Raw genomic sequence first — 13,673 nt, forward strand, 5'->3', positions numbered from 1 at the left:
TTACCATTTGTCTAACTAGTCCACAAAACAATTGTGACAGATTTTCAATGAGATCAAGACTGACTGTAATTGCAACTTCAGTTCTGTCAAGAAATATTTAAGAACACATAGGTGAAAAAGATTAACTATGGTATTTATTGCCATTTTCTTTATACAAGGGATAGACTTGTTCTCCTGAAACATCCAGATAATACACTAGATTAAAATTCTGCCTTGTGAAGAAATATAGATTATGACTATAACAATAAATATTTCAATTGTATTGAGTCCTGGAAGTACTGAAATAGAAATTCAATAGACTGTTTCTGAAAAGTCTTCTTATGGGAGAAGCCCATCTTGAAGCAAAGCTAGTGGAAGGTCACCTTAGAAACCATTTGCCTAATTTTACAGTGAGCTAGAGTGTGTCATTTAAGTGTTGTGCTCACCCTTTCCATGGTAACTTTTTTTTGTTTAATGAATTTACAAAACTATATTGGGTCTTCATCTGTCAGAAACTAACAGTTAGTCTTTTGACTTAAAAAAAAAAAACAAATCAAAAACAAAGCTGAAACTGATCCAGGTTTCAACATCTCTTTCCTATCAACAGAATTGTTTACTTGGATTACATTTGTTGTCTGACCAAGTTAGTAGCAGGAAACTAGTTTCCTGAGGCTGACTGAGCTAAATGACTGAGAGCAAAAAAAACCCTCTTCCAGGTTATGATTTAGATTAGGAATTTAGCATTGTCTGATTTGCCCACTGAAGGCTACTTCTCTTGTCTACAGAGACAGTGAAATGACGGCTGATGTTGGAAGTATAAAGTCAGTAAGTGTACATTCACAGTAGTTTTTGTGATTTTTATATGATTTTCTCAAGTGGTGTTGTTTGCCCTTTGATCTGTATCTGTACTAATAAAGACAATATTTGGAACAGAAAAAATGACTGGATGTGTAGACTGTTTGAAGTTAGGAAATATGCTTTTGTATGTGAAATGAGCACTTCTTGGCATGGAAATCAATGGCTGAGAGATAATAAACAAGGAAACCAATAACAAGGCTTTATATTTGCCTTTCAAGGGAGGGTTGCACTTAAAAATAAATAATCTTAAATTTTATTATATAATTACAATTAAAACAAATAATGACTTCTGTTAGACTCTTTTTATTATTATCTTGTTATCCTAATACATTCTAATTTCTCACTAACAATTATCTGCTCTTCCTCGTCTGAAAGATTTTTCCCTCAGTATACTTCAGAGCATTTGGTTTCTAGGCATCTACTGCAAACCAAAGTAAATTCTCTGAGCATCTGACATCGTTGGTAACCATAACTGAAAATTATTATAATTTTGATTAGATATTTTCTCTCTCTCCTTAAGAAAATATACAGATTTCCTTCCTCCCCATTTACCTTTTGATTTTTTTCTTGGTTTTGGTATACAGTAAGTATATTCCAGAAGATAAGATAGTTCAGCTATAGTATCAGTTTTTATTATAAAATTCAGTTTCCATTATTTCTCTGCAGTGTTATTCAAAAAGGGATATAATTTCACAAAGTAAGTTAAGAGTTTATTAAGGGTAGATAACATCCCTTTCACAGAACTCCACTTCTTGCTGAAACCACAAAAATAATAATTGTATATTTTCTGTTAAAGTATTCTGTTCTATGAGCTGTGTACAAAATAATTGTTTTGGTTACTTTGGGCCCATGAGATCTAAAATCCTTATAAAATTTCAAAAAATGATGACATTATAAAAAATATAAGAAACTGCTTTTTAATAAAAAGAACACTATAGAAGCAGTTGCTGTTACTTGTCCTGCAGTTTTGGTGTGCAAACATACTTTTTGATGAAAGAAATCTTCATTTTTGAATATACAATGAACAGGAACTAGGCTTTAATGAAAATAATCAGGTGCCCTAAGTTAATGGCAAAATTACCTAATTACCCTGAGTTAGACTCACTTAGTGATGAGCAGAATATTTTCTGAGTGAGAATCAGTGACTTGTGAGTATCCAACAAGTTATCATATGCTATTCAAGTCCTGGAAGTAATAACCAAGCTTCTGTTGTATTTACAACTGCTTGAGATTTTTCCTTTATTTAACACAAACAGATGTTTCTTCTTTTTTCAGATCAAAGATCAAGACAAGTAGTCTTGTTTCTTCTGAAGAGATTTGGAGAGACTGGGTGTCAGAAGAGAAAAAATGTAGATACAGAAATCGTGATGCCTGAGCCATTTGACCTACTAAGAGAGTTGTTAGACAGGTGTCTTCAGCTTTGTTGCTGCCCTTGGTAATAAGTTTACCCACAATTTTCATCAATGGAAAACCAATAAAAGCCCAGGTGGGTTGGAAGTGTTCAAGGTACTGCCCATGGGGTCTATGAAGTCCACAAAATGCAAAGTAGGTCAGGTCCCATAAACAGGAAAACCCCATTAATGTAGACTTGTGCAAACGATTACTAGGTTAATAGATATGCCAGATCATAGATCTATTAGGAGTTAAAGTATATTGTGATGGACAGAGTGTCGTAGTGACACCAACCACCACTAAGTTAGTACCTCTGTGTCCCTTATGCTATACAAGTGTGTCCAAAGGACAGACCCTCATGAGAACCTAAGAACAATCAGGTGCTTCATGGGCTCATTATTTGTCTGTTCTTATAGAATAGTTTTAAAATTCAAAAGCTTTAAATTTTTTAAAAAGATACTCTTACTCAAACAGGTATGCCTCCTTTATACATCTTCAACTGACTTTATATCACAAATAATACCCACACAATCTTCTTCTGCAGTAAAGAACAGTCTTCCTATTGACTTAGTAAGTTTTCTCTGCACTGTGGTTCTATAGAATGTGTATCTTATATCTGAAGAAAAGTAGTTATCTTTGAGTTTTTATTACTCATTTCTGAGTTAACTGGGTGTCACCTGTCCGTGGATGAAAGACAACTGTGTAGATTAAACATTAGTAAAACTCTTACCAAAGACAATGTTGCAAGTAGCTGAGAATTAAAATAATTTGCTTTGGCATTTACACTACGTTGCTCATCTAGTTTTCAAAGGTGGGTGAGCCATACTTGCGTTTTATAGTAATGGAGTCAGCACAAAGACACCCATTGCATGAAAATCACAGGAAGATGACATGGACTGCTTTAGCAAGAGGACTGGTATCCATTAGTAGGTGATTTCTCCACGGTCACTTGAGGAGTCTGGTACAGAACCAGAGGGAACCCCTTGGTTCCCCACCTGCTAATCTATTTTTGAACCTGCTGAGGAAGGGTATTGCCTATGATTCTTTATTTGAAAGTCATATGTCATGTGTGAAGAGAAAATTGAAATGTGTGTGTCTGTGTGTGAAAGGTTCTCACAAAAGACCTCTAAGTACTTATAACAGGTAAAAGAAAGATGATATTAAATGGCAAACATATTCCACATGCTCTCTGCTCCCTGATGCTTGTCACAGATATACCCCTGGAGAAACTACTTTCACTGTTTCTTATAATGAACTGACAGTGCCAAACAATTGAAACTTCAGTTTTGGTCTGATACAAAATGAAAGTTCAGAAGCAAAATCAAAATGTTTAGGTAATTGAACAACTATGTACAAAAGAAAAAATGATTTATTTTGACTTATTTTGTTCTGCCAAACAGAAGAGCCTCATACCCTAGTTATACAATGTTTTCTAAAAGGTGAATGACAGAGGGAAGCCAAAGCTGAACTAGTTTTATACATGACGTTGCTTCTTGGAGTAAAAACCAAACCCATTAGGCAGTAAACTTAATGGGAAAATGGATGCAGAAAGAAAGACATGATTTCACTAGGCCCCTTGTTTTACCTTATTACTTCCTTTAAGTCACCAAGGTGTCAGTCATTATTACCACTTATAGTTACTTGCAATGCAAATGGGTTGAAGGGATAAACATTGTCAGCTTTCCTGAGTAGGATACAGGTCTGCTCTCTGCAGATTTTCTGCGCTTGTAATTATTTTGTGTCCATGATAATCATGTCATTCACACTAACTATTGATTTACGATTCTCCCCCAAGCATTTGTCTTTATCCCGATAGCAGTAACTAATAATAATGGGCAAGAGATCCTAGATACAGGATGCTATTTTGCACACCTGAAAATTATGTCTTTTTTCTGTATTTGTGTGATGACACGGGGAGAAAACTCTGTTATCACTAGATCACAATATTTTTAACGTTAAACCTTTGGCATCTTCTTGTTCTAGCAATGCCATCTATTCTCAACTGCATAATGAATGTTCATTAAAGGTATATTTCTGTGTAATTCTATTTTCCAGCACACTCTTTATCTCAATAAACAATTCTTCATCTTGTCTGTGGGTATTGGGGGTCCTGTCACATTGATGGAAGAAGCACCAATGATAGATGAAGTTAATGTCACTCAGCAGTTATTTGCATCTTTCACCTCTCATTAAATAAAAAGAAAAGTCTCACAGAAAGATTTGAGTGTAGCTGCAACTGCCACATGTGATACGTGTCAAAATATGATAAATTGACAATTTTGCACTCGCCTCCTAACTGCTTATATTGAACAACTAGAGGAAGGCCTTGTTTGCTTGTGAGTTACCATCACATTTATAAGATAAAATGCACTAACTGTAATCTCTTTCACTGAGATTTAAGCTAAGGGCAGTGTCAGAAGCTACAACTTAGCTTTTTACCATAAGGCATCACTGCTTTTCTTACTAGTGTGTTTGACTGCACAGTATAGTGGACTAGGCAGGGGAGTGTATGTGGTCACTTACTGCATGTGAATGCCTGAAAAATGCAGGCTCAATGTGCTTGCGCTTCCTGTTCCCTAAATAGTTTCCCTTGTGGCTGAGATTTATCTCCACTCTATAGTAATAAGTTGTGGACATTCAGTGTACAGTGGGAAATTCACATGCATCTGTGGCTCTGCTGTGCTCTACCATGTGCTCTGCCCTACAAAGCTTTTCTGACTGTGAATTATACTAATTTGTCAGGTCTTGCACAGAATGTGTTAGTAAGGTAAAAGTATACCCTACCTCTTGAAATTTCCTCCACCAGTGTTAATATTTTGAACATTTTTTTCTAAATTGTAGAACACTCTCTAGTTGATTAATAATTAAATATTGTCAAGGGAAATCTTTGTTCACCCATGAGGTATTCAGTCCTTAGAAGCGTGTGAATTGCCTGTTTCTCAAATATTGGTTGAAAGTGTTTGGAAGAAGTGAAGATAAATATCACAGACATTTGAAACTGCATGGGGAATTGCAGCAGGAAAAACGAAACTTACAGATTACATACTTGATTGAGATGCTGGAGGCCCTTTTTTAAGTCATTATGCTGTATCATTCTTCCATTTAGTGTAATTTATATTCTATCACTTGAATCTCTGCAGAATGACTTAGTAAAATACTGTATCTATTCTGAAATAGGTACACATTTATCTGCAGTAAAATTGCATTTGCCAAATACTAGAACAGATACTTAATATAAATGACATAGTCTTTCTGGTTTTGATTGCACATGACCCGAGAAATTTGTAGTGTTGCTGTGGTAATTACAAACTTGGAAGTTTGTTTTTTTTTTCTAATTCATTTTTTATCCATTTAAAAGAAACTCATTATTTAAAATAACACCATACAGAGCTTTCTGCAAAACAGAAGTGGAGAGGAGCCACTAATTTCAGATATTACTGCAATTGTGGTTAGTAGTATAAATTTTAGGATAGATTAGTTACTGTCCTGGCTTCAACCAAGAAGTTGGTAGTTTTTCTTTCAGCTAAGTTTCTTTTAAGTAACTGCATTTTCTGAAGTTCACTACATGTTCTTCAGACAGTGTCTGCTTCTAGAACCAATAACGTTTGATGTTTATAGTTATTACTAAGATAAAGGCAAGAATGATATGTAGAAATGCCCTTGCTTACATTTGTTTCTACAGAAACAAAGTTCACTGATAGACCTCTTATGTTCCACAAGTGAAAGGGCGTAAAGGGGTTGTACCTGTGTGAAGGAGTGGACAGGTGACCAAAAATTGACCATTGAAGTATTCCATCCCATACACATCACAGTTTAAAACTGGGAGATCACAAGGGTCTCACTCTCTTCTTCCATGGCTGACATCCATGAGGGATCCTGCCCATTCTCCTGCTTCTGGGTCCTAATCTGTATATTCCTGAATCCAGTCCCTGTCTGTTTCTGAGTCCAGTACAGCACTTCCCAGTGTCTGCCCTTCAGCACCAGTGGTGCTCGCCACCATGGCATGCAACCCTGTTATTGTCGTCGGGGAAACTCAATATTGGTTTTGTACATTTTTCATTATTTTATTATTATTAGTGACAGTATTCATTGCTATTGTTTTATTAGACAGGTTTTAATTTTCCAACCCATAATTTACTTTCCCTTTTCTTCTTTCACTTTCTCTTGTGGGAGGGGAATGGCTAACAGAGAGCATCTGTCATTCTGCTTAATTGCCCACCCAGACTTAAACAGTGACAACTACTAATAAACATACAACCTCATGTTAATTGTTTGAATAACCTGCGCTAACATGTTAATCTGTACCTTGTTTTAGGCTTAAGGTTTCTAAAAATGCAAACACTATGTAACTTCTGGATAGTCTTGACTTCGGACAGACAGCTTATCCAAACATGTCCAAGATTCAGAATGTAAAAAAGGAATACACTGCTCTAACTAAGCCTATAGTGAAAATATTTTCTAGAGAATACAGAGTCAGTGGAAACTCATGATCAATAGTAAAGTAGCTAATGATGTTGATATTTTACTTTGTCTTAAGGGACATTTAATAAAATATATGGAAAACACTTCAGGGAACCTGATACATCAGGGATTTACACATTCATTGCTGGCTGAAGTAGGAAATATGCTGTTCATTGATTCAATAGGGCCATTTCTCTAAACACACTGGAATCTCTGGACTAAAAAAGGAAGGCATACATTCAGAAATTGTCTTCCCTTTTTTTTGCAAGACCAGTCACGAATCACACTAGTTAAGATACTCCCTGTTAAGCTTTCAGATTTTCATTGATGTTCTTATATATGCACATCAAAAAGAGAAGATTCCATTCTTTAAATTCACCACTATTAGTCTTTCAATATATAAAACTATTTCATACATTTTCTTTGAACTAAGAATCCTGAATGTATCAATTCTGCTTATCCTTCCTTATTTTGCTATATGTGAATAGATTATAGCACTAACAACTTGTTCAGCATTTACAGTGTTTATAGCTACCAGTAACTGTTATGGTTTGGCTGGAAATACACCGGAGTCTCTTGACCAGTATCATATTCCTCTAGTGTGCCCAATTTTCTTCAAGATATCAAGGTAATCTGCATCATAAATTTTTTTTTTTTTTTATGATCCTGATACCACTTCTGCTTTAACAACTCTATTTCATCTTGTCTCATAAATGTATAGACTATAACAACAAACTTCAGACAGAAACTCTATGAAAAGCTTCTAAAAATCTATCACCCTCCTATTAACTTCCTCATCACTCATTCACTGTTTCAGCAAAATCCTTTTATCATGCCAGTAGTGAACATGGTCCCCTCTAGAAAATGGTCATCTGTTTATCACCAGCTTGTTTCTTTTATTTTCTGTTAATCCTTTTGTGTTTGTTAAAGTATCCAAGATATAAAATAAAAACTTACATCCAACTTTTGATTATCTTTACCTACCTTTTCCTAATCTTGACTGAACTCCTTGCAGTGAACTGAAAGCAGTATTCAAATTCAGGATATATATCTCTGGGTTCTACCATGATTGTCCTGTATCTTCAGTTTCTTCTTAAATATAGTTTAGAATAAAGCTATACGATTGTTTATAATGCCTGTAAAGTTGTGATTTAATCCAATGCTATTTTTATGACAGCAGAAGTCTGAACACCAAGATAACAGATGATCAAAGGATCCTAGTTTTTGTTGTGGTTTAACCACAGGTGGCAACTAAGGCCTACGCAGCCGCTCACTCCCCTTCTGCACCCCTCCCCACCCCTGCCGGATTGGATGGGGGAGAGAACTGGAAAAGTGAGAAAACTAATGGGTGAGATAAAGACAGTTTAACAGGTAAAGCAAAAGCTACACACACAGAAAAAGCAAACCAGGCAATTAATTCACTGCTTCCCATGCCTGGTGTTCAGCCATCTCCAGGAAAGCCGGGCTCCATCACCTATAACAGTTACTTGGGAAGACAAACACTGTAACTCTGAATGGCTCAAGTTCCTCCGTATTCTCCCAGCTTTATATACTGAGCATGACATTGTATGGTATGGGATATCCCTTTGGTCAGCTGGGATCAGCTGTCCCATCTGTGTCTCCTCTCAGTCTTTTGTGCACTGGCTGCCTTCTTGTTGGCAGGCCAGTATAAAAAGCTGAAAAGTCCTAGACTGCTTAGCAACAAAATTTGTAGAAAATTTGTAGAAAATTTGTAGAAAATTTGTAGAAAATTTGTAGAAAATTTGTAGAAAATTTGTAGAAAATTTGTAGAAAATTTGTAGAAAATTTGTAGAAAATTTGTAGAAAATTTGTAGAAAATCTGTAGAAAATCTGTAGAAAATCTGTAGAAAATCTGTAGAAAATCTGTAGAAAAGATCTATGATCTCTGCTCGCTCTTCTAGAAAATATTACAAAAATTGTGTGTGAATGTGGCAACAAGAACAACAAAAAAATCATTTGCTTCCTGAAGGCGACCTGTATTGAAGGTGGACTGGAGCACAAAGGGATGTTGCTCGCTGTACTAAAGCAGGAGAAAAAAATTGCTACTGATGATGAGACATTATCAGGAAACAAAACCAAAACATAGCAGAACTGAGCTATCAAAATCTAATTACCATAGTAACAAAGTATGCCTTGTTTCCACTCAGATTAAATCACCCAGATGTTTACTTGTTCTTTTCAGGGTCACTCAATGCAAGCCTGAGTGGACAGATAAGGAAGGAGCAAATTAAAATGGGAATTTTGGAGCTGATAGACAGGAAATCAGAGTAGTGTGCTATCAACATTATTCTCATACTAAATCTAGAACACAGCACTATACCAACTATGGGTAAGAAAACTAACTCTATGCCAGCCCAAACCAAGTCAGCTTTATAAGATAAACCCAGATCTTTAATGGGTAAAACAATAACTAAATTGACTAGTAAACAGTATATATTTATTACCTTGGGGATCTTCTGGGTCCAATACAATCTAAGATATTGATTGTCCTGCACCACAGATTTGAAACACACCTTGAAAGGTCATGTAGTCCTAGACCATAATCAGCTATACCTCTGTTATTTTATGAATATAATTTGCTTACTTAACTATAAAAAAAAATTGTGGTTTTGGTTTAACCCAAGCTAGCAATATAACCATGGTAGCTGCTCACTCACTTCCCTCCCACCTTGAATAGGGGAGAGAATTGAAAGGGAGGGAAGAAACTTGTGGATTGAGATGAACACAGTTTTATAAAATAACAGTAATATACTAATACTACTACAAATATATATAAAGTGGAAATGTAATACAAAATATAAAGATATTCAATGCAATTCCTCATGAACTTCATCCACAACAAGCAGCCAGTCCCAGGAAGCAGCACCTGGTCCTGAACAGCTAATCCTGGAGAGAAAAGAGGAAAACAAAAAAAGGCAGGCAGAAAGGCCTAGAGGCCTCTGCAAAATGACAAAAGGCCAAACTGAAGAAAGTCCCAAACAGAACTCCACCAAAACAGGTTGTTGTTCCAGCTCCGAAAAAAAGAAAAAAAAAAAAACTAATTGCAAGTTCCAGACTCTCCTTATATATGAAGCATGGTGCCAATGGAATGGAATACTCTTATTGATCAGTCTGGGTGTCAGTCAAGCTCTGCCCCATTTATGCCCTGCTTCCTTGATGCTTCACACCTGTGGGCAGAGAGCTTAGAATGTCCTTGGCTCTCAGATAAGAGCAATTAAAAACTTTAACTCTGTTCTGGGGTGTTAGCTTCTTGTTCTCAAACTGAATTCAAACAATGACCATGCTAGATATGAAAAAGAAAAGTTTATAACTGCATGAAGGAAAATTAGCTAGTTTTCAGTCAAACCAGCACTAATTACTCTGCAACCATACCTAATTGGAAGGAGAGGACACTTCATTGTAGATTCTTCTTGTCCCACGCCCCTTGAGAACATAAGAAATGTCTCACTGCATCAGAGAAATGCAGTTTAGGGAGAATGCATCAACCTAACTGCTTTCTGTGCCCTTGTACTTCACTAACACCCACCCATGGGAGTTTATATGTCTAATTCTGCAGTCCCTTAAAAGGTTCAGTCCTGAAGGTATCTGATTATATATCCATATATTTCTCTTAAGCTCTTTTTGAAACTGCAGCTAATGTCTGCCTACTTAGTAGTCTGTTGTAAGTTCCAGAAAGCAACTGCCTGTTGTGTAAAGTACTTATTTTTATTTGTTTTAGATGTTTCCTACTAGTTTAATCATATTTCCTGTTATGAAAAAGTGTTGTGCATTTGCTTTATGATATGAATTATTACCTTTATGCTATGGATGGTAATTTTCAAAAGTTTGCTCCCTTTTTTCTATAGTTTGAATACTTTAGGAGCATGTCTTATGTTATAATTTTGTCTTTCAACAGTACAGATACAATACTTTCCTTTTTTTCTGAATATTTTTTCAGTCCTGTTTTGCTCATGCAAACATAGCACTTCACACCTGACCTGAGACAAAAACTTCCTTGCTTGAAACCATGCCAATGCTGACTAAAGCAGAAGGGTCCCTCCATGCCTCTTGGTCTATACTCCTGCCTCAGCCCATTTGCTTGGCTTGTCTTATGCTGTTGTTGTGTAGTCAGCTTGTGATTTCCAAATTGTTCTATCATTCTCTAAAGACCTGCTGTCTTAACCACTTGGTGCTCATTCCACATGTGCAAGTGGTTATCCGTACACACCTAGTAACCCAAGTTACCTACAGTCACTTGATCTCTATAAATTCTAGTATACCTGTGTGTCGAGGGTTAAGATTGCGGGGTGATAATAAAACCCTGGCAGATGTATTGTTAACCTCCTCTCCCCCCCCACTACACCCTTTTTGCCCCTCCCTCTCCCCCCTTCCCACTCAGGACAGGCGATCGGGAGGGAAAGAAGGACAGAGAGAAGAGAGTTGGAAAAATTAAAAATGTTTTACTAATGCTACTAATAAGAATAGAGAAAATAATACAAAATATACAAAACCAATCTTGAAAGTCTCAGCAACTGCAGAGCCGGCAACCAAAGTCCTGGATTGGACTCTGCAGCCAACCAGAGCTGGATTCAGTCTCTCACTAGGCCTCAGTTCGCAGGGACGACTAGCAAGGTCCTCTCCTAATGTCGGCCATAAACAGAAGGGAAAAAGCAAAGGCAAAAGGGATGAGATCCTTGTGATCTCCCACTTTATATATGAAGTATTCACGTGAATGGGATGTTATACACAGTTGGTCAGTTTCTTGGTCATTTGTTTCTCGTCGCCCCTCTTGTGAGATGTCCATCCGTGCTTATCAATAAGTTTGCATTCCATTGCTAGGTTTACCAAAACATGTGTCTGGTTCTCCAGGAAAATGCAGTTAATATGAAGGCTTTAGCTGACAGGCAAAATTCACTGAAAGGGAAACCTGTTTTTAACAAAACCAGGACACTGTGATCCTTCTCAGTTTCTTGCCATGAGCAAATTTAATGTACATAAGCTTTATGTAAGCTACATTCCACCATCCAGGTTGCTGTAAAGGTAACAGTGCAGACCCTTTCAGAGTCCCACTTAGTACAGCTGGCCACATATTCTAGAAGTTTCACCAACCAACATATTTTTCAGAAGGCTATTTTGACTCTGTTTCAAAAGCTTTAGTCAAAATTTATAGTTGCTCCCCCTGTCTCTAAAGCCTGTTACTTGACATGAGTTCTATATTTTTTGTGTTAGCTATCACATGTATTTTCTGTTTTCCCAATGGTCACAAATTGCTACAGAATCTTCCCAGTTTTATCAAATCAGATACATTTTATTCAATCAAATAATTACATATTTGTGGTTTTAGTTAATTATCCTACAATCACAAATGAGGACAAGTGTAAATTTCTCATAAGTGCCAGGAAATTAATATCTTTTTTTGGATTTACCTACTGGTTTCAGTATGTTCACATAAAGGGAAGTTTAGACACGTGCAAAAGTGTAGATTTAGTATTGTTTTTCTGGAAGAAATACAGCACCATTCTTCAGTAGAACTTGTTTTAAATATACTGCAGTGTTGGCACATCTGGGTAGCTCAAACTGTAGTCAAATGTTGTCACAGAAATGTGGGTGGTAAACAAAGAACTCAAATTCACTGGTAGGAAATGGCAAATTCCCATTTTTTTGCTTTCTTTGGGAGCGCAGCAGTGCATATTCAGAAACACTCCTATGCCTCTGTTCTTAGCTGCCACTTCATTACACAACTGCTGGACTGGCAGTAACTTTCCCATAAGTGATATAAGACTGGAATGACGTAATGCTGGTGACGTCCTATGTTTTAAATAGAACAGCACTGTCTGAATGCCAGACTAGCACCATTCTCTGTTTGTTTTCCATGTTAAGGGGAATAGATCCAAACAACTGAATAGAAAAGGCAATGTCAATGATCTCACAAATGTTAACCACAAATATCTTAAGATGGAAAGTTCCACCCTATAAAATGGAAATATACACATGAATTTTTTCTAGTTATATCACTTTTGTTGCAGTTCTCAAAATAAAGCCGTTCAGTACATTTGATGAGACTCTTGAAGCAAAAAGAAATACAAGGAAAGTGCGGAAAAATTCATACTGAGCATTAATGGTAAGTATTATTTAAAAGAATATATTGTTACTGAGATTTTCTTCTAGTCTGAAGTCTAAAGAATGCAAACATGGCTCAGATGCCATGGTGTTTTTCAATCCTTTGTCTTTTTTTTAATTACATGTAATTTTTAGAAAGTACTTCCAAAACACTGATGGTCATGTTTTAAATAATAATATCCCCGTTCCTTTTATAGTGCTGAAAAAACATTGTCTAAGTCATAATTTAGTTGTACAAAAATTCAGTGTGGGACCTAACTGTGAGTTGATGTGATAAAGATTTGCTGAAGACAAATCAGCAGGTCAGCATAAGAAACTGGAGACATCCCAGAAATTCAAGAAGAAAAGGGAAATCCGCTTTAATAAAAGTAACTTGAATTAACCTGTGGATGCTTAATTCTACAAAAGTTTAATGAAGTTGTGGTCCTTTGAAAAGTCCTCTCTGGAGTGGTGTTTTGAAAGGTGGACAGGAGTGCTGCCATCTCAGAAATTTTATCTTATTTTGAGAGTATGTTTCTGGTTAGGCCAAAAAAATATTGTTTTAACTAAGATCATGTGTTTGCACAGTGATTATTTGTGCTTCTTAAATAAAGATCCATTATTGTTGTCAGATTGTGTGAATATTGTGATATCAGGACTCTCATCCTTGCAAATAAGAGAGTGAAGATTTCTTAATAGCTTACAGAAACAATATAGGAAGAAAAGGAATACAAAATATTTTTAAAATTGCAATAAAAGTACCTTGTCATTTCTGTAAGAAAGTCTTGTGTTTGCTTTTAAACAAGAAATTGTCTGAACTATCTGAAAATGAACATCATTGCCTAAAAAAATTCTACAGAACTGAACATGAGTTTGGAAATGTA

The 13,673-nt window shown here is 36.1% G+C and overlaps 1 long non-coding RNA gene across 1 annotated transcript in view; it reads left to right on the plus strand.

Moving 5' to 3' along the window:
• The window catches only part of LOC110355293 (uncharacterized), a 37,335-nt gene extending 24,524 nt beyond the window's left edge, over positions 1-12,811 (plus strand). Inside the window, exon 3 of the long non-coding RNA XR_002407843.2 lies at positions 12,717-12,811. This is a non-coding gene — a long non-coding RNA (uncharacterized LOC110355293). The remainder of the gene's footprint in view (positions 1-12,716) is intronic.
• Positions 12,812-13,673: the final 862 nt, after the last annotated feature.

Source organism: Columba livia, chromosome 2, assembly GCF_036013475.1.
Source record: "Columba livia isolate bColLiv1 breed racing homer chromosome 2, bColLiv1.pat.W.v2, whole genome shotgun sequence".
Lineage (NCBI taxonomy): Eukaryota > Metazoa > Chordata > Aves > Columbiformes > Columbidae > Columba > Columba livia.